This window comes from Equus caballus, chromosome 5 (genome assembly GCF_041296265.1).
Source record: "Equus caballus isolate H_3958 breed thoroughbred chromosome 5, TB-T2T, whole genome shotgun sequence".
Taxonomy (NCBI): domain Eukaryota; kingdom Metazoa; phylum Chordata; class Mammalia; order Perissodactyla; family Equidae; genus Equus; species Equus caballus.
The window spans coordinates 46,732,238-46,759,314 of record NC_091688.1 but is presented as its reverse complement, the minus strand read 5'-3'; the positions used below and the strand labels follow the sequence as shown (position 1 = coordinate 46,759,314).

The 27,077-nt window shown below is 49.9% G+C and overlaps 2 long non-coding RNA genes and 3 other non-coding genes across 6 annotated transcripts; 2 read left to right on the top strand and 3 right to left on the bottom strand.

The window, feature by feature from the left end:
- The first annotated feature begins 1,178 nt into the window (after positions 1 to 1,178).
- LOC138924094 (uncharacterized) lies at positions 1,179 to 5,333 on the top strand. The gene is made up of 4 exons (XR_011438720.1): positions 1,179 to 1,459; positions 1,959 to 2,023; positions 4,260 to 4,533; positions 5,001 to 5,333. It is a non-coding gene; the product is annotated as an uncharacterized lncRNA (long non-coding RNA).
- Positions 2,859 to 3,022, bottom strand: LOC138924391 (U1 spliceosomal RNA). The gene has a single exon (XR_011439438.1). It is a non-coding gene; the product is annotated as a U1 spliceosomal RNA (small nuclear RNA).
- Positions 5,334 to 20,339: 15,006 nt separating the features above from the next.
- LOC138924093 (uncharacterized) lies at positions 20,340 to 24,496 on the bottom strand. 2 transcript variants are annotated; one of them, XR_011438718.1, is made up of 4 exons: positions 24,216 to 24,496; positions 23,652 to 23,716; positions 21,140 to 21,413; positions 20,340 to 20,672 (listed from the first exon to the last, which is right to left on the bottom strand). It is a non-coding gene; the product is annotated as an uncharacterized lncRNA (long non-coding RNA). The 2 variants fall into 2 exon arrangements; XR_011438719.1 differs by having other exon boundaries at positions 20,340 to 20,627; positions 24,216 to 24,485.
- LOC138924390 (U1 spliceosomal RNA) lies at positions 22,651 to 22,814 on the top strand. Its single transcript, XR_011439437.1, has one exon. It is a non-coding gene; the product is annotated as a U1 spliceosomal RNA (small nuclear RNA).
- A 1,546-nt stretch (positions 24,497 to 26,042) lies between the features above and the next one.
- On the bottom strand, positions 26,043 to 26,114 carry TRNAQ-CUG (transfer RNA glutamine (anticodon CUG)). The gene has a single exon. It is a non-coding gene; the product is annotated as a tRNA-Gln (tRNA).
- Positions 26,115 to 27,077: the final 963 nt, after the last annotated feature.

Below are 27,077 nucleotides of genomic sequence, written 5' to 3'. Positions count from 1 at the left end.
CCCCTCGGCAGGGTCGCCCTCGGGCCTCGGGGCCAAAGGCAGAGGCGGCGTCCGCTCCGTCCCGCACCACGAGGGGCCCCCGCGCGGCCCGTCTTGTCTTCGGACCCGCGGGCTCCTGGTGGGAGAGAGAGGGGTCCGCGGGAGACGCGGGGAGGGAGGCGGCGGCCGGCGCGGCCCTCGGCCAGGGTGTCTGGGTTTCGGGGTCGACGCTTCGAGACCCGGCCTGGAGGCGCCGTCTTTTCTTTAAAGGACCCGTTTCATTCAGAGTGTTCATTTGTTCTAAGTCTGACGCACTCAGGCTGCGGTCAGAACGTCCAGCTCCTAAGTCCCCGCGGGACGCTCAAGGCCGCTGTCACACTCGACTTCGGAGCCCGACCCGCGGGGGTCTCCTCCCTCCGCCCCCAGCTGCGCCGGAACCAGGACTCCGGGCCGCGGAGCCCGGCGTCGGTGGAGACCAGGGGTCCCCGAGCGCCGGCCGCCCCGGCCCGGGCTCCTCCGGGGCCGCGGGTGAGCCGAGCGCGGGCAGCTCCGAGGCGCGGGCCCGCGGGCTCCCCGTGCGTCCTGCCGCCCCCTGGCTCCGCGGAGAAGACGCCCGAGGCCGGCAGCGGGCGGAGGCGCGCCCCAGCTCTCCCGCCCCGTGGGCACGCGCGGGGCGGGGCGACCGCGGGCTTCCCGCGCTGCGGACGGCGTCCTCCTCCGGGCGCCTTTCGCTCAGAAGCTCCTCGACCAGGGCTCCGGGGCACAGCAGGGCTGACGGCCTCAAGGCTGGGGAAGTCCGTTAGGCACTCTAAAAACCCAAGCTTTCCCGTCAGTAAGGCACTGAGAGTTGGCTTCGGTCTTGGTTCGGATATTCCCCTTTTGAGCAAGGAGACCTCCCGCTGCCGGGGAGAAGAGAGGTTCACGGCTCTTGTTCATCGAACCGGATCCGTCCGTAGGACGTGCCACCTCTGCTTTCAACGTCCTGAACGCTCCCTCGGCATCCTGTGCTTTTCAGTCGGTTTTCTTTGGACGCGCCCTTGTGTCCCGCCCGCACCCCGCCGCCGCCAGCCCGGCGCGGGTCTCGGTAGCTTCTGCGGCCGAGCGGGTCTGCGGGCGCCGGCCACGAGGGGGCGCGATCGTCCACCCCGCCTCGGTCCCCGCCTTTTCTCTTTGGCCGGGGAGTTTCTGTCCGCCAGGACGTTGGGGATCAGAAGCGAGGATGAGGGAGGTACGAGAACAGACACGTCCTGGGAAAGGGGTCGGCCAAATGCCCACGACTCCCAACACCGGATCTGGGGTTTTCTTCCGGATTGTAGTTCAGTTGTTAGCGAACACCGACACAGGATCGTTTCGCCACCGCACACGAGGGCCAGTCGCTGGAACGCCAGGCTTGTGGCAAGAGAAGAGGTTTATTATCCAAAGGCGGCCAGACGTGGAGATGAGAGTGAAAACTTAGATCCGTCTCCTCGAAGGGAAAAAGGTAGGGGTTTTAGGTAGGGGAGGGGGCGTGGGTGGCCACCAGCCTGGGTTTGGCCTTGAAGACTGAATTTGTCTTCCCCTAACTGTCTGGACTTTTCTGGTTAGTTTTCATCTTCAGCCTGCTTGGGCTTGTGAGGCAGAATCTTGATGTCTGGACCTTGACTTTCCGGGAAAGACAGCTCCCTGCCATACTAAGGAGGGACAGAAAGACCTGGTTGTTTTCGAACCACAGTTGATTATGCTGAGTATGCACAGCTGCAGTTAGCAAAGCTTATCTCGAAGTTTTGTTTTTCTCTCTCTTCTTCTAGGCCAGGGAAGAGTCTTTTCAACTTCTTCGTTCTCGGTTTCACAATATCCCGGCACTTTGGGACAGGGGAAAAACTAAAGTTACTTCTGACGGTGGGGTGGGCATGGGGGTGGGAGTGGGGAGGTTGTGTTGTTTACGATTCCTACTCCCACTTAAGGAGAAGGGATATCAAGGAGGATTCCTAATTCTCCAGGCTACTGAAGCATGGCAGGTGCAAACTGGAGGCTGAGAGCTCGCTCCTGCTGTGTGCCTGTGGAGGTAAGAAGAGAGGGCTGAGAGAAGAGGTGGGGGGGGGGGGAGAGGAAGCTGGAGGCCGACATAGGAAGAGGCTGCTTTGGGGTGGGGAGGATGGGTGGGATGGTGTCTTGGGAAGTGGCCAGCAACGGTGTAAGGTGCAGAAGCAAGACATCAAGCACGGCAGCTGACACTCAAGAAACGAAGTCTGAGGAAAGAGTCGATATTGAAAGGGCAGGAGATGGGTAGGAAGGCTGCGCAGTTGCGGCCTCTCAGTAGCTGGGCACATGGGAAACTGGTCACGGCTCCTCCCAAGACTTCCTATGGTCCATTCCTGGGAGGATGACAGGCAGGCTATCCTGGCAAGACTCAGGTCCGACTGCGGTTCTGACTTGCGTGGCCTATACGTGCAAGATGTCCCAGGCACCAGGACGGCGCCGTTTCCCCACACAAAACAAGCGTGTCATGCCTTCAACTCAACGGGGACAACACCTGGAACAGTTGTAGGCAGCTCCTACCTCAGACCATGACAAGGGCGAGCACACGCCCTCGCCGCCCACAGGAGGATGCCCCAGCGCCGTTCTCCTGAAAGCTTCGGCGTCGAGTAGGGCGCGGAGCAAGACCTTATCCGTCCCTGTGCGCCAACGCAGCAGAGACTCGCTGACGCCGAGAAGCGGGCCGCGCTGGGACACCAAGAGAACAAGCACCTACGCCCAGCTAAGCAAAACGCAGACGCCCTGTTCCGAAGCCGCCACGACGCTGGAGAACGCTGCAGACTGCTGAGAAAAAAAAAGCGGAAAACCGCAGATACTTAACTCCGAAGCCTCCGTCCTTCTGCTTTTCAGACAGCGACGAAAACCAGGGGAAAGCGCGAACGCAGTCCCCCGCTACCACAAATTATGCAGTCGAGTTTCCCACACTTGGGGAAATCGCAGGGGTCAGCACATCCGGAGTGCAGTGGATAAGCCTCGCCCTGGGAAAACCACCTTCGTGATCATGGTATCTCCCCTGCCAGGTAAGTATGAGAACGCGACCTCCCTCCCCGGCCCACGCTCAGACGCCTCGCACTGTACACACAGGGTCACTTTGCTCCCCGAGCCTCCCTAGCCCTTCCACACCGCTCGCACACGCGGTTTCAAGCAACAGCCCTGGACTCGCTCCCACACCACGGGAGAGCATATTGTGTTTAAGCGGCAGATCACGACACAGCAGCCCCTGCGCTGCCATATCTGCATGGGTCCCGCCCTGTCCGTGACGTCACGACAAACAGCCCTTCCCTCCAGCCCACGCCCCGCCGCCACCGTCTCCTCCCTCCTCCCGCGACCTCCAGCCGGTCAGCCGGCGAACCGGCGGCCGGTGGGGGAAGTCACGTCGGCCTCTCCCTCCTTCCTCCCACTCCGACCTGTTGGGGCGGCGCGCGCGGCTTCCTAACTCTAGCCCTGCCCAGCGCCTGTCTGGCGGTCGGCTCAACCCCTGCGCCCTTCTGGAAGTAATGGCTTCCCGTTACAGAGGAAACCGGTTCCTTTCAAATCCACTTATCTTTGTGATGTAGCGCTGTGTGTGTGTGTGTGTGTGTGTGTGTGTGTGTGTGTGTGTGTCTATTTGATGCGGGCTCGGTGAGTCCAGGAGTCGAAAGAAAGATTTCTTGGACTCTCAAGGTCTGGCAGTAGTGCTCTTTTATTCAGAGAATAGTATGGAATGGCATAGGGACAGGACCCATGGGCAGTGAAGAGCTGCTGCAGTGTGTTGAGAGTTGGGGCTAAACTTATAAGGCATGGGTACCTGACTTATTTCTACCACACAAAGAAAAGATGACGTAAAAAGTCATTAAATGGTTTCAGTGCAGATGGGGTCTGGTTACTGTGTGGTCTATAACTTTAGATATGAATCTGGTCATAGAGATGGGCATGTAGGCCAGGATGCCCTGGGCTTCTCTCCCTGGGGCAACCCTAATCCACACCGTAAAATCCATTGGGTCCTATAGATCGGCATGTAGGCCAGGACACCTTGGGCTTCTCTCCCTGGGGCAGCCTTGATCTGTGGATCATATTGAATCATATTGAAACGCATTAAGCATCACGACTGCCAGCGAAAGCTGTTCCGTTCTTGAAAGTTCAGTTTCGTCCATCGAAAATTTCATTCAGGTTACTTTCAATCTTTAGGTGTGCAAAAGCGTTTTGGATGCTTTTTTCCCCATCCCCTTTCTGGGACACGTGTTATGGTGAACGACTAATCAGGACCCCTCTCCCCGGTCTAACAGGCAAAACTGGCAAGCAAGCCGCATAGGCTTAGAGTCAGTGCAAAATCTAGGCTGTACAGCGAGGCGGCCTTGGAGGTCATCTTAAGCCTGTGTCAGAATGACCTTGCAACCCTTCACCTCGTGACGGAAGACGCCAGCGAGAAAAGATCTGCAACCAGAAGAGAGAAAGGGTACCCAGCTCTCATACCCTCTCGCTACGTCTTTAGGTTCGGGGGGTACCTCGCCACCCTGGGACTTGCCTCCCTCCCCACATAGATGACATCAGCATTCCAGGGTACGTAACCAAGAAATTCTTACTTTATAAACGAGAGAAAAACCAGATGTACCCTGCCACGGAGGGAGGGTTTCGCCGTTTGATTGTTGGCGTATAGGACTGTTCATGAGTAAGCCCCTTTCTGCTCTTATGGACGGCCTCGTAAGAAGGCACATAAACTGTGCTCAGATCTGTAGACCTCCGTCAGAGCAGTTCCTGCAGGACGCTCTGTTGAGCTGTTTCCCAGGCTCGAGTCCTCACCTTTGGTTATTGAACGAACTCTTTCAAGTAACTTTTATCACGATTCTTTATTTCAGTTGACATTATTCATGTTTGCACCTCCTGGGCTCATCCACTTTCCTGAACTTGAACCCGGGGGCCCGAGGGTCACCGTCAATAGTCAATGTGACCTTTCGACCTTGTCCCCAACACAGACCTAGCTGAAAGGAAGTCAGTCTTGTCAATTTGCCGTTTTCTTGTTTAACCAGAGGGGTGACTCAAGGCTCACAAGGATTTATGAGCTTGTTTCACAGAAGGAAGAGAATGCCTTCAAGGAAGTTACGATCACCAATCACCAGAGATCACCACTCAGCAGATAACCGGCCCTCAGCTGCTGTTGATGCCCAGAAGTGAGACTGCCCAAGGGCTTATCAGGAGTGAAAGAAACACGCGTGACCCCTTGGTTTCTCCTGAGAAACTGCTCCTGCCAAGCCCCTTAGCTCTGTAAAACCCCCTGCTTTCTTCTCTCGTTCAGGTGGATTTGAGAGAACCTATCCTCCCGCCTTCTCCGCCAATTCGAATAAACCTTTCTCCATCTCCAAGCGCTGGTGTCTCAGTGATTGGCTTAGTGTGCACACGAACTTGAGATTAAGGGGTTTGGCATCAAACTGAATGCCTGTTTTTACTTCCTTGCTCTTGCTTTGCTTTCTGGGAAACGCTCTTGACGTTATCCTCCAACTCTAATTGTTTTGTCCTGTTTCTACTATTATGGCTTTAATAGCCAACTGTTATGTTTTTCTCTTAAGTGTTCCTTTCTTTCTTGCAACCAGTTCTTGTTTCATAGTTTCATCACCTCTGAGACTGTTAAACTATAGGGTGTCTTGTTGTTGTTGTTGTCGTCGTTGTTAAGTTGTCTCCTGGAGAAAAAAAAATTTGTTTCCAAGGAGAAGTAAGCGTCTGCTACAGCACATCCTTCCAGGTTATCAGATTCTAGCTCTGTACATTGACCTTGAGCTTTTTAGTAATTCTTTGGAAATTGTGGGTTACTGATGGATATGTAAATTTGTCCTTCCTGGCAGTTATCATAATTTACTTCCTCCAGCCAGAGAATGAAAGAGTTCAGTCTCCATTTGCAATTCCTCTCCGTAGTCCTTTACTCCCAAGCACTTTACTTTGTGTTGTTTTGACTCTCCCTTTGGACGGATTTTTAACATCCGTCTGCTACCCTCTATCTTATGAGTAAAATACATCCTTTAACATGTGTTCATCGTTGTAACTATGCGAGTCATGGTTTTACCTTTCCCTGAAAATTGCTTTTCAAACACTTCTCCTTGCATGTGTTCCCTATGTTACCAGCTGCACGTTTTGGAAAGTTCTCTCTGTCGTATTACACATACTACATTTGTACTGGATATTCTCTGCCCTTCCGGATTCCCTCTCTACCTTTCTCCTCTGATCTGAGTGCCTGAGGCTGACCCCCACAGCCAGCATTTCCTGGTCTTCCTTGTCCTCTGGATCCAGGTGCGTGCAGCCAGTGCAAGGAGATCAGAGAGGAGGGGAGAGAAGCCAGGGCATTTTTAAAGCCCCCAGCAACCTCCCTGCCAGGCCTCAGGTTGGTGTCACTCGTAGATTCCTCCTCCAAAGACCGTGGTCCTGTCTAGTGATCCTCCCTGAGATGGCAGGTCTCCTTGGGTCTGGTGGCTACTTCCCATTGCTATGGACTCAAATGTATCCCCCTAACGTTCATACAGAGGCCCTCCCCTCCCCCAGTGTAACAGTATTTGTAGATAGGGCCTTTGGGAGGTGATCAGAATTAGATGAGGTCTGGAAGGTGGGGCACTCATGATGGGATTCGTGCCCTTGTAAGAGACACCAGAGAACTCCCTCTCCCCTTGTCTCTGCCCCTTGAAAGGGAATGTTACCGAACCCTAAGGGATTGGTGACTTGGAGTCCCTGCTGCCAATAGAACTAGACCAGGTTCGGAATAGCAGAGCAGAAACTTTATTTATTGATTAATGAATGGAGGAGGCAGAGTTCATGCTCTAAAACACCTTTTCCTCAAAGGGAAGCTGAGCAGGGTTCTTATGGGGTATGAAGGGAGAGGAGGTCTCTGCATCATCACTCAGGGCGGGGGCATTTGGGGCATGGGCAGATCTTCCCTACTTGCAGACAGCACCTTTGCACACATTTCCTCTTGCTCCCGGCCCCCCATTACTATCTTGGACCTTTCTGGTTTGGACCGGTTCTGCGGTTTGGCCATCTGGCAGTGTTCTGCCTTAGCTCCTATAAGCAAGCACAACTTGAAAACACAGCATTAGACATGGAAAATGTTTTAGGGACTTCTCTGGGCGACAGGGGCAGAGTGTGCCACTCTAAAATGTGCCACTCTGGCATGTGGATTGTTTTGAGCTGAAGGCAGTTGTTGCTCAGCAGACTCAGGAGAAACCTACCTCTCCCTTAACTGCCTAAAAGAATTTAAATAGGGGCCTGTACCAGAAAGAGAGCTATTACCAGAGAGAACTGTTTTATCTGAAAGACTTATCTGTATGGCAGGGCAAACAACTGATTAATAAACATGTGCTCTTATTGTCCTCTGAATGATGCTCCTCTCCTTTGAAGCCCCAGGCCCCCTATCCTGTTCCTTAGCTGTAGATGACACGTAAGCCTCAATTCTCGACTGCCTTTAGTCTCATATTTTTATGGGGCTCCTGAAAGTGCAAAATTTATATTCCCCCTGTTAATCTGTCTTGTGTGAATTTAATCATTGATCAGCTGAATGACCTAGAAAGGAAGAGGGGAAATCTTTTCCTTCCCCCCCCCACCATATCTCCCTCCTCCTCCACCTTAAAGAAGAGGTCCTAAGAGCACAGAGCAAAATGGCGGCTGCCTTCAAGTCAAGGGAAGAGGATTCAGAATGAAACTGCAGGGGAGACTAAACTTTTCCTCTACCTTCTCGTTGTCTGTGGCTGGGCCTGAGAATTGAGTCGACATAAGACAAAGCATTGAACAGTTGAAAAGCATACAACTATTCTTACATGTACATGGGAGCTTTCAAGGAAAATAAGAACCCAAAAGTGCATAGGCCTAAGTGCTTATGTGCTAGGTTGAGCAAAGTGAAGTAATTGTGAAAAAGTACCCAAAACGTCTGGAGAGGGTAAAGGAAGATAAGAGTTATTTCAACTAGAACCTTTTGTCATTGGTTTCTAACTATCTTTGTTATCAGAGAACATACTTGGCATGATTTCAATCCTTTTAAAACTTTTGAGTTTTTTTCGACAGCTCAGAGTATGGTCTGTCTTGGTAAATGGTTCACATGCAAAATGTATCCTGTTGTAGCTGGTGGACCATTCCACAAATCAAGTTGGTTGATAGTGTTGTTCAGGTCTTCCATATGCTTATTAACTTTTTTGATTACTTGTTCTATTCATTACTAAGGAGAACTTACGTTTCCAATCATAATGTTGGACTTACCTAATTCTCCTTTCTGTTCTATTAATTTTTTGTTTTATATAATCTGAAGCTCTGTTATTGGATTAGATACCTACTCAGAATGTTTATATCTTCTTGAAAAATGATCCCTGTATCACAAAGTAATGTCCTTGTCTCTGTGCAGGGTAAGAATTTACAACATAATGCTTCCATTTTCTCCCTCTTATCCTTTTTGCTGTGGTTGTCTTCACACATCTCATTTTTACATGCAATACAAACACCGTGTTATACTTTAAAATCTTCTGCTTTATCCAGTCAATAACTTTTAAAAATATTTTGTGTGTGAGGAAGATTGGCCCTGAGCTAACACCTGTTGCCAATCTTCCTCTTTTTTAGCTTGAGGAAGATTAGCCCTGATCTAACATCTGTGCTAGTCTTCCTCTACTTTGTATGTGGGTCACCATCACAGCATGGCTGATGAGTTGTGTATGTCCACACCCAGGATCTAAACCCGCGAACCTGGGCCACTGAAGTAGAGCGTGCCAAACTTACCCACTACAACGTGGGGCTGGCCACTAGCAGCTTTATTAGGACATGTCTCAGTGTGTTTTCCTTTATTTTTGTGCTTTGGGTTCATTGTTTAGGTGTCTGATTTTTTTTTTTTTTTTTGTCTTTCATTAATATTGTAGAATTCTTCAGATATTTCTTCTGCTCTAAACTCCTGCTTCTCTTTCTGGAACTTCAAGTACACAAATGCGGAACTACAGAATATTGGTTGACATCTTTTACACTCCATTTTTTGGGTCACTAATTATTTTTCATTTTATGTTAGTATCATCAATTTTTATTGACCTGTCTTCAGGATAGCTGATTCTTTCCTCTGCTGTGTCCAGTCTGTGGGTAAGTCCAGTGAAGAAGTTCTTCATCTCCAGAGTCATTAAAAAAATTACTAGCATTTGCTTCTTTTTAATATTTTCCATCTCTGATGAAATTCTTCCTCTTGTTCATGCATGTCGTCCACCTTTCCCACTCCATCAGCATTTATGATCAATGGCTTTTTTGGCATTTTGGATGGGACAATTCTTTGTTGCAGGGGACAGTCCTCTGCATTATAGGATGTTTTGAGGCATCCTTGGAGTCTACCTATTAAACGCCAATAGCACCCTTTCCAGTTATGACAATTGAAAATGTCTCTAGACATTGCCAAATGTTCCAACAGAGAGCATGCTCACTCTGCTTAAGAACGACAGTATTAGAGTCTTAAAATATTATTGTATAGTATTTTAAAATCCCTGTCCAACATCTAGGCATCTCATTCTAATGACTGCTTTCCCTCATGACATAGTAATCTCTGTGTGTATGTGTGTGTGTATTATAAGTTTTTATAGAATGCTAAACGCTGTGTGTAAAAAGAAAATTGAGAGCTATGTTAACAGTATTTATACCTGTAAGTAATTGTGCCTATTCTTCTGTCAGGCCTTTAGTATAGGTGTTTGAATAAATCAAGCAAGCAGTTGAGATGGCATTGGATTTTATTGCTGCCCTAGTTAGCTGCTGTGCACCACAGGCTTCTAGTTCCTTCTTCAGTGCATGGCTTTTACTGTGGGCTTAGTGTGAGACCGGAGGTACTGCAGGGCTTTTTCTCGGCATTTCTGCTCCACTCAGCTCTAATACGCCTGCATTATAGAGGGATCTCTTGCTGCACTCTTGCCTCTCCTCTAGAAGTAGATTTGATTACTTTTGCTTGTTTTTCAGTCCAAGGCTTCTGCAGGAAAGGGGAGGATTCAGTTCTCCTGTTTTAGCCTCGGTCTTGGGCAGGCTCTGTGTACCAAAACCAAGGCACGTGTGCCTGAACCTCAGAGTTTCTGTGACCTCCCTCTTGTAGTAATAGCCCTCCACCTTTCAAAGATTGGAAGACTTGAGCAAGAACAAGTCTCCTGCCCCTTATCCAGTGGTAGACAGCTTTTACTTCTAACCCTGCCCCAAGAGCAGCTGACCTATACTTGGGACCAAGGGTTGGTAGAGTTTCTTGCTCCAGCATCAATGGTAGATGACTTTCATGTCATATGAGAGAAATGGCCAGGTTTTGTACCTCTACCACAGTGGTGGCTGATAACGATCTGCATGCGTGCACCACTGAGGCAACCTTGAGAGAGTCTCTTGCCCTGCCCCACTTTTTTTGTGTGTGTGAGCCCTTGGTGGAGGCCTGAGAGAAAGCCCTGGTAAATGGGCAGAAACCTACCTAGTAGCTGGGCCTCTCAGAGATTGTAAACTGTCATGATAGCCCACACTTGCTCTTTAGAAAATAGTTAAAATTCCAGTTATTTTCTCCTTAATAACTTATATAGCCACCATCTTTTACTTCCATTATCTGCCAAAGATGAAACGGTTCATGTGTGTGTCCCTCCTTGGAGAGGTTTGTCATGCTTTGGACTTCAGTTTACCCAGTGGCCTTCCAACCTCAGCCATCTGGTGGGCTCGAAATGGGTATGATTTTGTAGCTCATCCAGCTTTTGTCTTGTTTAGAGTGGAAACAACTTTCTCTTACTTACAACTTTCCATATCTTAAGCACATGTGGAATTACACTTCTGTTTCATAGAATGCTCACCTTTTCATCTACTTCAGGACTGATTTTCCCTCAGTACACCACTTAAATCCCTTTAACTCATGACAACTTTTTAGGAGTTTCTTGGGTGGGGATAATGAGCACCTTGAAGATCCCTGCCAATTAGCCTAGCCCTATACACTTAGTGTGGAAGAGAAACCTTGGTACAAGCCAGTCAACAGTTACAATTATCACCCATGGCTCTCATTGAGTTTGTGTAATGGGGCTCTTTCTCCTTAATTACCATACTAATCTTTGTACATGGGCAATTGGGGTTAGGTTAGGTGAGATTTTCCAGAGGCAGTTGAGATTTTCTGAGATTCCAGTTTGTGGTCAAATGCGGACTAGCAGAATGAAGAGGACACTCTGGGCATGGAGAAAAGACAAAGAAACATAATATTACATGGACACACCACATCTTTATCATCCTCAGAGAAGTGGTCTCGATGAAAATGGGACTGGTTAAGTGAAATACTCGTTTCTCCAAGCGCGTGATGGTGAAAATTGGAAAAATTGGCTTCATTGTTTAAATGATTGTGCACTCAGATTGCATCTGAAGGTACACATAAGGTGCAGACTCCACTGAAAAAGTTGCTGAGATGTGAAGGTGAGGACAGGATGCAATTATGCAAATTTATATCTTTCCCATCTTCCAGGCTTTTTCATTTTGCCTGGTCTTATGGTCCCAGGCCCAGGCTTAAATGTACATGTAACTAAGGAAGGCAGTATCAGTGCAAAAGACACAGTATTCACACCAGCCAATTTGATAGTGCTTATTCCTAAAGGTACTTTCACTTCCCATTATGTAGCCAAATTAGGTGAATGCAGTGCAATTATCAATTATATTAGTCTGCGTGGGCTGCATGACAAGAAGCCACAGATTAGGTGGCTTAAACAACAGACATTTATTTGCTCACAGTTCTAGAGACCAGACATCCAACATCAACGTTCTGGTAGAGTTGATTTCTGGTGGGCCTCTCTTTCTGGCATTTGGAGAAGGGTGCCATCTCACTGTATGCTTGCAGGGCCTTTTCTCTGTGTGTGGAGGTCTCTGGTGTCCCTTAGTCTTCTTATATTGACACCAGTCCTATTGGATTAGGGCCCCATCCTTATCACCTCATTGAACCATGATCACCTACTTAAAGGCACTACCTCCAAATGCAGACACATTGAGAATTAGAGCTGCAACATAGGAATTTGAAAGGGGACACAATTCAGTCCATAACGCCAAGGAATGGGGACAGTGCTATGATCCTTTACCTGTCAAATCCTATGAGATTTGCCTGGTGATGTGTCCAAGAGTTAGCAAAAAGTCTTAGCAAGGCTGCTGTTATTGCTAGTTTTATGTTTAGAAAAGCATCCCTGAGCTGAAAAGCACGGCCATACAGAAAAGAGTGTAGGTCACATAGGTAACAAATGGCAATAGGAAGATTGTAGCCAATAAATGGTGCTCATAAATGGATTGTGATTCCCGGGAAAATTGTCATCACGCTATTTCTAGAAAAGTGTATTTGAGGAAGGGAATAATGCTCTTAGATGATCTCTTTCAGATCTGGCACTGATTAATGCTGGGAGAAACCTATGGACCTTTTTGTCTGGAAAACAAAAATTAGATTCTTGGGGATTTAGGAACAATGCCTAAAATCTCCGGAAGGAGCAAGAGCAGCCCTGCCTGGTGAATCTTGTCCATACCTCTACTTTGATCTTGAGGATAAGCCTGGAAAGGCTCACTTTGAGCCAAGGAAAAGGCACAGAGGATGTCCAACCCAACGATCCTGTGATCAAGAGTGTCAAACCCTAAAGGCTGAGTGAACCCAGAGTCCTGAGTTGAATTAATCTCTTGGCCTTTATCAGAATTGTTTACCAAACTTCAGAGAGCAGGAAAAGAGATTGTACAGGTCAAAGTCGGCACCTGAGGGCCCAGGAAGACAGAAATCCCTGACTAATTGGATGTAGAGTGTGACAGAAAGACCAGTCGTCAAGGAAAATTGTAACATTTTTTGGCCTGAGTGTATGGAAGTGTGTAATTGGCATCAAGTAGGGTGGGAAAGTTGCAGGTGCAGCAGGCTGCAGGGAGGAAATTGAGAGTCCGGTTGAGGGCCAGGGAGCCTTGCTTGAAAGCTTTCTCTCTCCAGACATCTCCATTCCTGCATCTGCCTGAATCCTTTTGGAGGTTGGAGATGCCTTGATCTCTGTGTTTGGCCCCTTGTCGCCCTGGACGCCTCCCCTCCCACCTCCTCCAGGCAACTTGGTCCACCCCATGATGGGCCCTCCACACGTGGAGGCCTCGCAAAGGTGTGTCTCTAGGGCAGTTTTGAGGTGCTGTGGGGATGTGGCAACTCGCTCTGGGAGTGGGACTGGTGGACTTGGTGGGCCTCTTGGCATGTCACTGTCCTGCAGAGCACAGGGTCTTTCGTGTGGGACTCCCTTTTGGAGAAAGCAAGGAAAGAATGGCCTGTGTGGAGGGAAGAGGGGTTGGCACCAGGGAGCCCAGACAAGCAGGATAGTGCCAACTTCTGATGCAACGGACTCAGTTTTTAGGGTTAATTTTGAATTTTATAGATAAAAACTACATGAAAATATGATTTCTTTCTCGTTATGTAAAGATCTACATAGTATCCTTGATTTTGCCTCTTGGCCCACAAGCCTGCTTTGTTCACTATCTGGCCCTTACAATCACATTTGCTGAACTCTGCACTAAACAATGCCCAACACTTCCGAGAAAGGACACCCAGGAATCTCTTTTACTCACTTCTGTGTCTTGGACCACTGACCTGACAGCTAGTAAATTCTCTTTCTTGGCTTGAGATGATTAGTATTTGGATTGCTGTCATCTGCAATGAAACATTAATACATACTAGGTAAAATAAATATGTACTTAAAGTGTTTGATTATTAGACATAAAGGGCAATATTGAGATAGAAAATCGTACTGAATCTGAGCTGGGGAAGAACTTTTGTGATCTGGTGTGATCATCTACCTCTTCTGGGAATACATCAGCATTCTTGATAAAACGCTGACAGAGTACAATAAGTTTAAGAGTTCCATCTGGAAACCCTGCTCAGTTGATTATTAATTTTGGGTGGAACCAAATAACCTTGAAGCATTTTCACAAGAAACGTAATTGTCTTTACCCAGACATTCTTCTGCTGTATTCAGGTTCATAATGATTTGCAATGAATCTTTTCATAGTCTCTATCTATCAAAACAGAAATATTTGAATTGGCTTAGGTATAAATTTCTTCTCTTGAGATAGGCTTGAAATAAACCTTTGACACATGCCCGTAACCAAATTGTAGGTGAGACTTTTTAAGGAAAAATATTTGACTATATGAAAATGGAGAATGAATCTATGCACATTTAAAACTGGATACCCATTTACAGGGAAAGTACATGTAGCATATAAAAGAAAAACTAATTCGCATCTAGAATAAGTTTTTCAAACTCCAACAAATCAATAAAACCCAAAGGCTTATATCCACTCAAACTGAAATTTAGGAGTTAGAGATGCTGGGTGATTTGATCTGTTGTTTGAAGTATTTCGTCTTCTGACATATGCCAGAGGCTGCAGGTGCCAGAAGAGCCCCACATTGCTTTACTGCTCCTGTAGTGATGTTATTCCTTAAAGGCAAGCACATTAAGGCTAATTTTCAGTCAGGGAAAGCAGTGGTATCATAGATTCCATTGCACAATGTGCACAGACAGATGATGCCTCAAAAACTCCATTAAAAGAAATTTTCCAACATCTCTTGAAGGGTAGGAAACACATTCCACTTTCTGCTGTCTGCACAAGTGTACTGATTTCAGCAAGTTCCAAGGACACAAGAGGGTGAGAGAAAAAACACTGAAATCTTGTCCAGAACTAAATATGACACTTTTAGCAGGGTATTGGGATTGGTTAACATTTCTGGAAACAACCCTTGGAAAATTATGGAGTGAGGGTGAAAATGAGCTCCTCCGTTACAATCCCTCCTTCGGTTTCTCTTCAGAGTTTGGGGTGTTTCTCTGTGTGCATGTTCTATAATTTGGTTTCTTGTAATAATTTCCATAGGACAGCAAATCAATATTTCTCATGGAAAAAAACATGGTTTCTTGTTACGAGGGTATAATAAACCACTCCCAATGGAAACCGATTCTCTCACCTGCTGAGAAAAAAAAGGAGAGGAAATTATCCACTAATCATGATGAGAAAATATCCTGCACCTTAAACACATACGGTCTCTCATTGAAAGGCTGATGGTGTGCCCAACCAAAGGAGGAGAAAGGAGTCAGAGTAAAATACATCACATAGGACTATCAGAACTTCAGGGATGAAGAAAAGATCCTAACAGCCTCTAGAGAAAAACAAGACTCCACAGAAAAGTTTAGGTCTCAGAATGTCATCAAAATACTTGATAACGTTAATGCTAGGAAACAAAATCTAGGAATATGACTATTCAGTTACAGTTTTACCCACAGCAGAACTGTCAGACATGTGTCAGGGTGTATGACAGATGTTTACTTAAAGTAAAATGAGAGTGGGAACAAAGAAAAAGGAAGATGTGACATCTAGTGTTTAGTATTCTCAAGCCTGCTGTGTTCAGGAAATGAATCTGAGATGAACCATAGGTCTAAAAGTGGAAATTAACTATCTATGGCTCCCAGAATTAAATGCAGGATATATATTTATGATCCTGAGGCAGGAGAGATTTCTCAGAGACGAAGGCCTTAACAATAAAAGAAAAAACTGTATAGGTCAATTGGATTTCACAAAAATAATAAAAACTTACACTCATAAAAAATCATGATAAGAAAGTGAAAAGGCGGGGCCGGCTCCGTGGCCGAGTGGATAAGTTTGCACGTTCCGCTGCGGCGGCCCAAGGTTCGGATCCTGGGCGCGGACATGGCACCACTCCTCAGGCCACCTTGAGGCGGCGTCCCACATCCCACAACTAGAAGGACCTGCAACTAAGATATACAACTGTGTACGGGGGGGGGGGGTTGGGGAGATAAAGCAGGAAAAAAAAAAAAAAGCTTGGCAACAATTGTTAACCCAGGTGCCAAGTCTTTAAAAAAAAAAAAAAGAAGAAGAAAGTGAAAAGGCAAGCCAGACTGGAAGAAATTATTTGTATTACATTTATCTAACAAATGACTCAAGTTCTGAATATAAAATATTTTCAGACACCAATAATAAAAAATCAAGCCACCAATAAAAGGAATCAGGCCTCTTTGGAGGAGTGGCTGAATCTAAGATTGGGGCAGGAAATACACAAGGTCAGCCCGGAGCATCTTGCAGTGCCAGAAAGCAGACAGAAGAAAACCAAACTCAACCAACAAAAAAACCTCTCCACTACAAAGGGAGTATGTCTAAGGGACACAGAAGGCAACTGAAAGAGCCCATAGTGCCCGAAACTGGAACAATTTGAGCAAGAAAATAAATAAAATAGTATAGATGACGAATGAAATATGCCAATTGTCCATCAACTGTAGTGTATTCACATATTGGTGTAACACTCATCAGTAATACCAAAATGAGGTATTGACACATACAACAAAATGGATGCATCTCAAAAGTGTTATGTTGCAGAAAAAGAAAAAATGAAGCCAGGCAAAAAAGCATATTCATTTACGGGAAGTTCAAGGACAGGCAAATCAGACAGAAATCAGAATATCAATTGCCTAAGTGAGGGTGGTGTGAAGATTGCCGAGAAAGGAGGTCTAATTTTTGGACTGACGTAAATCTTCTACAAATTGACCTAGATAATGGTAACTTTCATGAAAATTCATCAGGTTGTGCACTTAAGATTTGTGCACTTTACCTGAAGTATACTTCCATCACTTACTTGGAGTCAAAAACTTGCAGGAGGGTGATGTTATCAAGTTTCTATTTTACTACATTCTATTTAAAGGATTCAGTTGGAGTGCGAACTGTGTGTGAAGATTGTCTCTGAGCTAACACCTGTGCCAATCTTCCTCTACTTTATGTGGGACGCTGCCACAGCGTGGCTTGATGAGCGGTGCTAGGTCCGCTATATTTGTTATATTTTATTTAAAGTATCCAGGTTGAGTGGGAACTGTCATTTAATCTCATTTGGTCTAAAAAGGCCCTACTGATATTTGAAATATATCAACCAGAAAAATGGGTGTGGAAAGATGCCAATACAAGGTGGCACCATTTGGCATAGGTCCTGTCCATATTCAGACTTGGAGCAAGTTCAGCGTTTCTCATGAATACTCAAGGTGGGCGCACGGTGGGGTTTCCTTTCTGTTCTCAGTGCAGAGAGCCCCGGTGTCACAAGTAACTGCTCTCTCGCCTCAGGTAAACAGGTAGGGCTTTTTAAAGGTTAGGAATGCGGCTGTTTGTAGGGGGCCAGGGGGCCAGGGCCATGGCCTTGCTGGTCAGCATTTTGCCATTGGCCTGTGTCTGGGGTTGCTTCCAGCCCCAGCAGAGGAGATAAAGGATTTCGAAGATGAGCGTTCTTGGCTGTTTATCTCCATGGTGGATGGCAGACTCTGGCATCAGGAAGCTGAGGAGTTGGGGCCTGGGAAGCTTTAGTTTCTCGATATTCTCTGGACCTTAGGTTCCCTGTAATAGACTTCAAGGTCCTGTGACTAGTTACAACTTTAGTGGGGGCCCAGCGTGAGGCCACCTGAGCTTTTAACAATTTGTAATTTCTATTTGGTTGTAAAGCTCAGGGAGTCAGAGGTTAAAGAAACAAATATTTACATATGAGTGTAACTAAAGAAGCAGGGAATGGGTTGTGCTTTTGGTTTTAATCCCATATTTGCAGGGTTCAGTGTAGGGGAACCCATATCGGGGCTGGTATTAATTAAGTCTGTAATATCAGGAATTCAACAAGACCTAATAGAGTGCCCTGGTGAGTGCCAGCCCCTGTGTTCAGCAAGGGGGCCCACGGGTGACCATCACCATGACCTTTGCACTCAAGGAGCTCTGTGCTGGACCCAGGAATCTGAAGAAGGAAGCGGCAGCACCCCACTGGCCCGAAGCCCTCTGGGAAGGGTGGGCAAATGCTCCTTCTCTGACTGCTGTATGTCCTTCCCACTCATTCCAGCCCACACATCCACCCCGGGCCTGGGGAGTGCTGGCAATGAAGGGCAGTCGGGTGAAGACGGGAAGAGCCATCACAGGAGCCCACAGGGTGTTCAGATTTCCTTGGGGCCCACTCGGCTCAGTCCCGGGAGTGTCGTGGTCCTGGGTGACCCCAGGGGTGCCAGCTTTTGAGTCAAGTCATGGGCAAGGAGAGTTCAGGGGAGGCTATTCAGCTGCCCTTCTGCCTTCGCATGGTGGAAGGCACAGGTGTCAAATGAGACGAACAACGCGATTCATTATGGTAGTCTGTGTGGTTTTCTGAGCCTTGGAGCTTGAGGTTTCCCCCTCTTCCCTTCTAGGTTCTTTGGCTGGTCTAATGATTAAATTGACACAAGACAGATTAACAGGGGGAAAAACAAATTTTGTACTTTCAGGAGACCCTTAAAAATATGAGACTCAAAGGCAGTTGGGCAACTGAGGCTTATATGTCATCCTGAGCTAAGGAATGGGATGGGGCCAGGGGCTTCAAAGGAGAGGAGGCTCATTCACAAGACAGTAAGAAGAACAGATGTTTGGTAATCAGTTGTTTGCCCTGCCATACAGATAAGTCTTTCAGATAAAACAGTTCTCTCTGGTAATAGCTCTCTTTCTGGTACAGGCCCCTATTTAAATTCTTTTAGGCAGTTAAGGGAGAGGTAGGTTTCTCCTGAGTCTGCTGAGCAACAACTGCCTTCAGCTCAAAACAATCCACATGCCAGAGTGGCACATTTTAGAGTGGCACACTCTGCCCCTGTCGCCCAGAGAAGTCCCTAAAACATTTTCCATGTCTAATGCTGTGTTTTCAAGTTGTGCTTGCTTATAGGAGCTAAGGCAGAACACTGCCAGATGGCCAAACCGCAGAACCGGTCCAAACCAGAAAGGTCCAAGATAGTAATGGGGGGCCGGGAGCAAGAGGAAATGTGTGCAAAGGTGCTGTCTGCAAGTAGGGAAGATCTGCCCATGCCCCAAATGCCCCCGCCCTGAGTGATGATGCAGAGACCTCCTCTCCCTTCATACCCCATAAGAACCCTGCTCAGCTTCCCTTTGAGGAAAAGGTGTTTTAGAGCATGAACTCTGCCTCCTCCATTCATTAATCAATAAATAAAGTTTCTGCTCTGCTATTCCGAACCTGGTCTAGTTCTATTGGCAGCAGGGACTCCAAGTCACCAATCCCTTAGGGTTCGGTAACATTCCCTTTCAAGGGGCAGAGACAAGGGGAGAGGGAGTTCTCTGGTGTCTCTTACAAGGGCACGAATCCCATCATGAGTGCCCCACCTTCCAGACCTCATCTAATTCTGATCACCTCCCAAAGGCCCTATCTACAAATACTGTTACACTGGGGGAGGGGAGGGCCTCTGTATGAACGTTAGGGGGATACATTTGAGTCCATAGCAATGGGAAGTAGCCACCAGACCCAAGGAGACCTGCCATCTCAGGGAGGATCACTAGACAGGACCACGGTCTTTGGAGGAGGAATCTACGAGTGACACCAACCTGAGGCCTGGCAGGGAGGTTGCTGGGGGCTTTAAAAATGCCCTGGCTTCTCTCCCCTCCTCTCTGATCTCCTTGCACTGGCTGCACGCACCTGGATCCAGAGGACAAGGAAGACCAGGAAATGCTGGCTGTGGGGGTCAGCCTCAGGCACTCAGATCAGAGGAGAAAGGTAGAGAGGGAATCCGGAAGGGCAGAGAATATCCAGTACAAATGTAGTATGTGTAATACGACAGAGAGAACTTTCCAAAACGTGCAGCTGGTAACATAGGGAACACATGCAAGGAGAAGTGTTTGAAAAGCAATTTTCAGGGAAAGGTAAAACCATGACTCGCATAGTTACAACGATGAACACATGTTAAAGGATGTATTTTACTCATAAGATAGAGGGTAGCAGACGGATGTTAAAAATCCGTCCAAAGGGAGAGTCAAAACAACACAAAGTAAAGTGCTTGGGAGTAAAGGACTACGGAGAGGAATTGCAAATGGAGACTGAACTCTTTCATTCTCTGGCTGGAGGAAGTAAATTATGATAACTGCCAGGAAGGACAAATTTACATATCCATCAGTAACCCACAATTTCCAAAGAATTACTAAAAAGCTCAAGGTCAATGTACAGAGCTAGAATCTGATAACCTGGAAGGATGTGCTGTAGCAGACGCTTACTTCTCCTTGGAAACAAATTTTTTTTTCTCCAGGAGACAACTTAACAACGACGACAACAACAACAACAAGACACCCTATAGTTTAACAGTCTCAGAGGTGATGAAACTATGAAACAAGAACTGGTTGCAAGAAAGAAAGGAACACTTAAGAGAAAAACATAACAGTTGGCTATTAAAGCCATAATAGTAGAAACAGGACAAAACAATTAGAGTTGGAGGATAACGTCAAGAGCGTTTCCCAGAAAGCAAAGCAAGAGCAAGGAAGTAAAAACAGGCATTCAGTTTGATGCCAAACCCCTTAATCTCAAGTTCGTGTGCACACTAAGCCAATCACTGAGACACCAGCGCTTGGAGATGGAGAAAGGTTTATTCGAATTGGCGGAGAAGGCGGGAGGATAGGTTCTCTCAAATCCACCTGAACGAGAGAAGAAAGCAGGGGGTTTTACAGAGCTAAGGGGCTTGGCAGGAGCAGTTTCTCAGGAGAAACCAAGGGGTCACGCGTGTTTCTTTCACTCCTGATAAGCCCTTGGGCAGTCTCACTTCTGGGCATCAACAGCAGCTGAGGGCCGGTTATCTGCTGAGTGGTGATCTCTGGTGATTGGTGATCGTAACTTCCTTGAAGGCATTCTCTTCCTTCTGTGAAACAAGCTCATAAATCCTTGTGAGCCTTGAGTCACCCCTCTGGTTAAACAAGAAAACGGCAAATTGACAAGACTGACTTCCTTTCAGCTAGGTCTGTGTTGGGGACAAGGTCGAAAGGTCACATTGACTATTGACGGTGACCCTCGGGCCCCCGGGTTCAAGTTCAGGAAAGTGGATGAGCCCAGGAGGTGCAAACATGAATAATGTCAACTGAAATAAAGAATCGTGATAAAAGTTACTTGAAAGAGTTCGTTCAATAACCAAAGGTGAGGACTCGAGCCTGGGAAACAGCTCAACAGAGCGTCCTGCAGGAACTGCTCTGACGGAGGTCTACAGATCTGAGCACAGTTTATGTGCCTTCTTACGAGGCCGTCCATAAGAGCAGAAAGGGGCTTACTCATGAACAGTCCTATACGCCAACAATCAAACGGCGAAACCCTCCCTCCGTGGCAGGGTACATCTGGTTTTTCTCTCGTTTATAAAGTAAGAATTTCTTGGTTACGTACCCTGGAATGCTGATGTCATCTATGTGGGGAGGGAGGCAAGTCCCAGGGTGGCGAGGTACCCCCCGAACCTAAAGACGTAGCGAGAGGGTATGAGAGCTGGGTACCCTTTCTCTCTTCTGGTTGCAGATCTTTTCTCGCTGGCGTCTTCCGTCACGAGGTGAAGGGTTGCAAGGTCATTCTGACACAGGCTTAAGATGACCTCCAAGGCCGCCTCGCTGTACAGCCTAGATTTTGCACTGACTCTAAGCCTATGCGGCTTGCTTGCCAGTTTTGCCTGTTAGACCGGGGAGAGGGGTCCTGATTAGTCGTTCACCATAACACGTGTCCCAGAAAGGGGATGGGGAAAAAAGCATCCAAAACGCTTTTGCACACCTAAAGATTGAAAGTAACCTGAATGAAATTTTCGATGGACGAAACTGAACTTTCAAGAACGGAACAGCTTTCGCTGGCAGTCGTGATGCTTAATGCGTTTCAATATGATTCAATATGATCCACAGATCAAGGCTGCCCCAGGGAGAGAAGCCCAAGGTGTCCTGGCCTACATGCCGATCTATAGGACCCAATGGATTTTACGGTGTGGATTAGGGTTGCCCCAGGGAGAGAAGCCCAGGGCATCCTGGCCTACATGCCCATCTCTATGACCAGATTCATATCTAAAGTTATAGACCACACAGTAACCAGACCCCATCTGCACTGAAACCATTTAATGACTTTTTACGTCATCTTTTCTTTGTGTGGTAGAAATAAGTCAGGTACCCATGCCTTATAAGTTTAGCCCCAACTCTCAACACACTGCAGCAGCTCTTCACTGCCCATGGGTCCTGTCCCTATGCCATTCCATACTATTCTCTGAATAAAAGAGCACTACTGCCAGACCTTGAGAGTCCAAGAAATCTTTCTTTCGACTCCTGGACTCACCGAGCCCGCATCAAATAGACACACACACACACACACACACACACACACACACACACACACAGCGCTACATCACAAAGATAAGTGGATTTGAAAGGAACCGGTTTCCTCTGTAACGGGAAGCCATTACTTCCAGAAGGGCGCAGGGGTTGAGCCGACCGCCAGACAGGCGCTGGGCAGGGCTAGAGTTAGGAAGCCGCGCGCGCCGCCCCAACAGGTCGGAGTGGGAGGAAGGAGGGAGAGGCCGACGTGACTTCCCCCACCGGCCGCCGGTTCGCCGGCTGACCGGCTGGAGGTCGCGGGAGGAGGGAGGAGACGGTGGCGGCGGGGCGTGGGCTGGAGGGAAGGGCTGTTTGTCGTGACGTCACGGACAGGGCGGGACCCATGCAGATATGGCAGCGCAGGGGCTGCTGTGTCGTGATCTGCCGCTTAAACACAATATGCTCTCCCGTGGTGTGGGAGCGAGTCCAGGGCTGTTGCTTGAAACCGCGTGTGCGAGCGGTGTGGAAGGGCTAGGGAGGCTCGGGGAGCAAAGTGACCCTGTGTGTACAGTGCGAGGCGTCTGAGCGTGGGCCGGGGAGGGAGGTCGCGTTCTCATACTTACCTGGCAGGGGAGATACCATGATCACGAAGGTGGTTTTCCCAGGGCGAGGCTTATCCACTGCACTCCGGATGTGCTGACCCCTGCGATTTCCCCAAGTGTGGGAAACTCGACTGCATAATTTGTGGTAGCGGGGGACTGCGTTCGCGCTTTCCCCTGGTTTTCGTCGCTGTCTGAAAAGCAGAAGGACGGAGGCTTCGGAGTTAAGTATCTGCGGTTTTCCGCTTTTTTTTTTCTCAGCAGTCTGCAGCGTTCTCCAGCGTCGTGGCGGCTTCGGAACAGGGCGTCTGCGTTTTGCTTAGCTGGGCGTAGGTGCTTGTTCTCTTGGTGTCCCAGCGCGGCCCGCTTCTCGGCGTCAGCGAGTCTCTGCTGCGTTGGCGCACAGGGACGGATAAGGTCTTGCTCCGCGCCCTACTCGACGCCGAAGCTTTCAGGAGAACGGCGCTGGGGCATCCTCCTGTGGGCGGCGAGGGCGTGTGCTCGCCCTTGTCATGGTCTGAGGTAGGAGCTGCCTACAACTGTTCCAGGTGTTGTCCCCGTTGAGTTGAAGGCATGACACGCTTGTTTTGTGTGGGGAAACGGCGCCGTCCTGGTGCCTGGGACACCTTGCACGTATAGGCCACGCAAGTCAGAACCGCAGTCGGACCTGAGTCTTGCCAGGATAGCCTGCCTGTCATCCTCCCAGGAATGGACCATAGGAAGTCTTGGGAGGAGCCGTGACCAGTTTCCCATGTGCCCAGCTACTGAGAGGCCGCAACTGCGCAGCCTTCCTACCCATCTCCTGCCCTTTCAATATCGACTCTTTCCTCAGACTTCGTTTCTTGAGTGTCAGCTGCCGTGCTTGATGTCTTGCTTCTGCACCTTACACCGTTGCTGGCCACTTCCCAAGACACCATCCCACCCATCCTCCCCACCCCAAAGCAGCCTCTTCCTATGTCGGCCTCCAGCTTCCTCTCCCCCCCCCCCCCACCTCTTCTCTCAGCCCTCTCTTCTTACCTCCACAGGCACACAGCAGGAGCGAGCTCTCAGCCTCCAGTTTGCACCTGCCATGCTTCAGTAGCCTGGAGAATTAGGAATCCTCCTTGATATCCCTTCTCCTTAAGTGGGAGTAGGAATCGTAAACAACACAACCTCCCCACTCCCACCCCCATGCCCACCCCACCGTCAGAAGTAACTTTAGTTTTTCCCCTGTCCCAAAGTGCCGGGATATTGTGAAACCGAGAACGAAGAAGTTGAAAAGACTCTTCCCTGGCCTAGAAGAAGAGAGAGAAAAACAAAACTTCGAGATAAGCTTTGCTAACTGCAGCTGTGCATACTCAGCATAATCAACTGTGGTTCGAAAACAACCAGGTCTTTCTGTCCCTCCTTAGTATGGCAGGGAGCTGTCTTTCCCGGAAAGTCAAGGTCCAGACATCAAGATTCTGCCTCACAAGCCCAAGCAGGCTGAAGATGAAAACTAACCAGAAAAGTCCAGACAGTTAGGGGAAGACAAATTCAGTCTTCAAGGCCAAACCCAGGCTGGTGGCCACCCACGCCCCCTCCCCTACCTAAAACCCCTACCTTTTTCCCTTCGAGGAGACGGATCTAAGTTTTCACTCTCATCTCCACGTCTGGCCGCCTTTGGATAATAAACCTCTTCTCTTGCCACAAGCCTGGCGTTCCAGCGACTGGCCCTCGTGTGCGGTGGCGAAACGATCCTGTGTCGGTGTTCGCTAACAACTGAACTACAATCCGGAAGAAAACCCCAGATCCGGTGTTGGGAGTCGTGGGCATTTGGCCGACCCCTTTCCCAGGACGTGTCTGTTCTCGTACCTCCCTCATCCTCGCTTCTGATCCCCAACGTCCTGGCGGACAGAAACTCCCCGGCCAAAGAGAAAAGGCGGGGACCGAGGCGGGGTGGACGATCGCGCCCCCTCGTGGCCGGCGCCCGCAGACCCGCTCGGCCGCAGAAGCTACCGAGACCCGCGCCGGGCTGGCGGCGGCGGGGTGCGGGCGGGACACAAGGGCGCGTCCAAAGAAAACCGACTGAAAAGCACAGGATGCCGAGGGAGCGTTCAGGACGTTGAAAGCAGAGGTGGCACGTCCTACGGACGGATCCGGTTCGATGAACAAGAGCCGTGAACCTCTCTTCTCCCCGGCAGCGGGAGGTCTCCTTGCTCAAAAGGGGAATATCCGAACCAAGACCGAAGCCAACTCTCAGTGCCTTACTGACGGGAAAGCTTGGGTTTTTAGAGTGCCTAACGGACTTCCCCAGCCTTGAGGCCGTCAGCCCTGCTGTGCCCCGGAGCCCTGGTCGAGGAGCTTCTGAGCGAAAGGCGCCCGGAGGAGGACGCCGTCCGCAGCGCGGGAGGCCCGCGGTCGCCCCGCCCCGCGCGTGCCCACGGGGCGGGAGAGCTGGGGCGCGCCTCCGCCCGCTGCCGGCCTCGGGCGTCTTCTCCGCGGAGCCAGGGGGCGGCAGGACGCACGGGGAGCCCGCGGGCCCGCGCCTCGGAGCTGCCCGCGCTCGGCTCACCCGCGGCCCCGGAGGAGCCCGGGCCGGGGCGGCCGGCGCTCGGGGACCCCTGGTCTCCACCGACGCCGGGCTCCGCGGCCCGGAGTCCTGGTTCCGGCGCAGCTGGGGGCGGAGGGAGGAGACCCCCGGGGGTCGGGCTCCGAAGTCGAGTGTGACAGCGGCCTTGAGCGTCCCGCGGGGACTTAGGAGCTGGACGTTCTGACCGCAGCCTGAGTGCGTCAGACTTAGAACAAATGAACACTCTGAATGAAACGGGTCGTTTAAAGAAAAGACGGCGCCTCCAGGCCGGGTCTCGAAGCGTCGACCCCGAAACCCAGACACCCTGGCCGAGGGCCGCGCCGGCCGCCGCCTCCCTCCCCGCGTCTCCCGCGGACCCCTCTCTCTCCCACCAGGAGCCCGCGGGTCCGAAGACAAGACGGGCCGCGCGGGGGCCCCTCGTGGTGCGGGACGGAGCGGACGCCGCCTCTGCCTTTGGCCCCGAGGCCCGAGGGCGACCCTGCCGAGGGGCTGGCCCTGGCTCGGTCGCCGGGACCCTGGGCGGCGGGGCCGGGGCCTCCGAGGCGCCGCGACGGGCAGAGCTGCGCGGGGCCAGCGGGGGGCACCGCAGGCTGGGAGGGACCCCGCCACGCCGGCCCTGTCCGTGTGGACGCGCCCGCACAGAACCCGGTGTCCGGGACCCCGACTCCCGCGGAGGAGGCGGGAGAGCGCGGGGGACGCGGCGGCAGGAGCGGGAGGGGCGAGGGACCGGGAGCAGCGCGGGCCGAGGAGCTTCCTTTCCGGGGCCCCGCACCTTCCTCTGCGACAGCGGGGCGCGAGGGCGACACCGCACGCGGTTTGAAGGGTAAAAAGTGGCGTTCATCCTGAAGGGATGGGCAAGGTCCCACCGAGATTTGAACTCGGATCGCTGGATTCAGAGTCCAGAGTGCTCACCATTACACCATGGAACCCCCGCGGGAGCCGCGCCTTCCGCGCTCGCCAGAGCGGGCGGGTGAGTCCTCCCCGGGCGCCCGCGGCTCCCGCGCACACTCCCAAGGCTTCCCTTCCCGGGACAGTGGAGCTGCGTGCGTGGCCGTCCGCCTCGCTTTCTCTCTGCGCCCCCCTCCTTTGATTGACTTCTCCTCACTTCACTCGCACCTCGGAAAAGGAGGTGAGATCCACTCTTGGGCTTCGGGCCCGGGAAGAGGAGCCCTTGACGCCTCCCTCCTAAGCCGCCTATTCCGCCTCAGTTTACCAGAGTCTCCTGTCCTGAGGTGACATTTCTGCAAACAGTAGCCTTGCTTTCCTCTTCGTTGCCTTCTCACTTTTCCCATGGCCCAGAGAGGGCAGACGGTTGTCAGGGCGGGACTTGGGACTTCCTGGGTCCCTTGGCCGCGCAGCACCCAGCACGTCCCAAAGCCGCCACCGCCTCCTCCACGTCATATATATATATACGACGGTGTGGCCGCAGTGGAGCGGGGTGGGGAGGCGGGGGAGCTTTCCTTTTCTTCTTCATGCACCTCTGGGGGATTTGTTGTGGTCGTTGTAATTCTTTCTTACAACAAACGCATAGTTGTTACATTCACGATACAGAGTTATCAACCGTGTTTAACGTTTATATCAAACACTCAGACCAACCAGACCATACTCGCCTGCGGTGACTCAAAATCAACCGCCCACCGTGGAGGCCACGAGGCAGGGCCCTGACAATTATACAGCCACAGACTCTCTTCTGAGAGCTTGGCCAAGTCAATTCCATCCCACCTTCTCAATATATCACGACCCGGAAACTGCACGGATTTAAAACATGTACACTATCAGGGCACCCAAGAGCGCTTCATCGCTGGGTCGTAGGGGATGTGGACCCAAGTTGCCTTCACAGTGTATGCAGCTTTTATGTACTCAAAATACCACCACACTACATATTTACACGG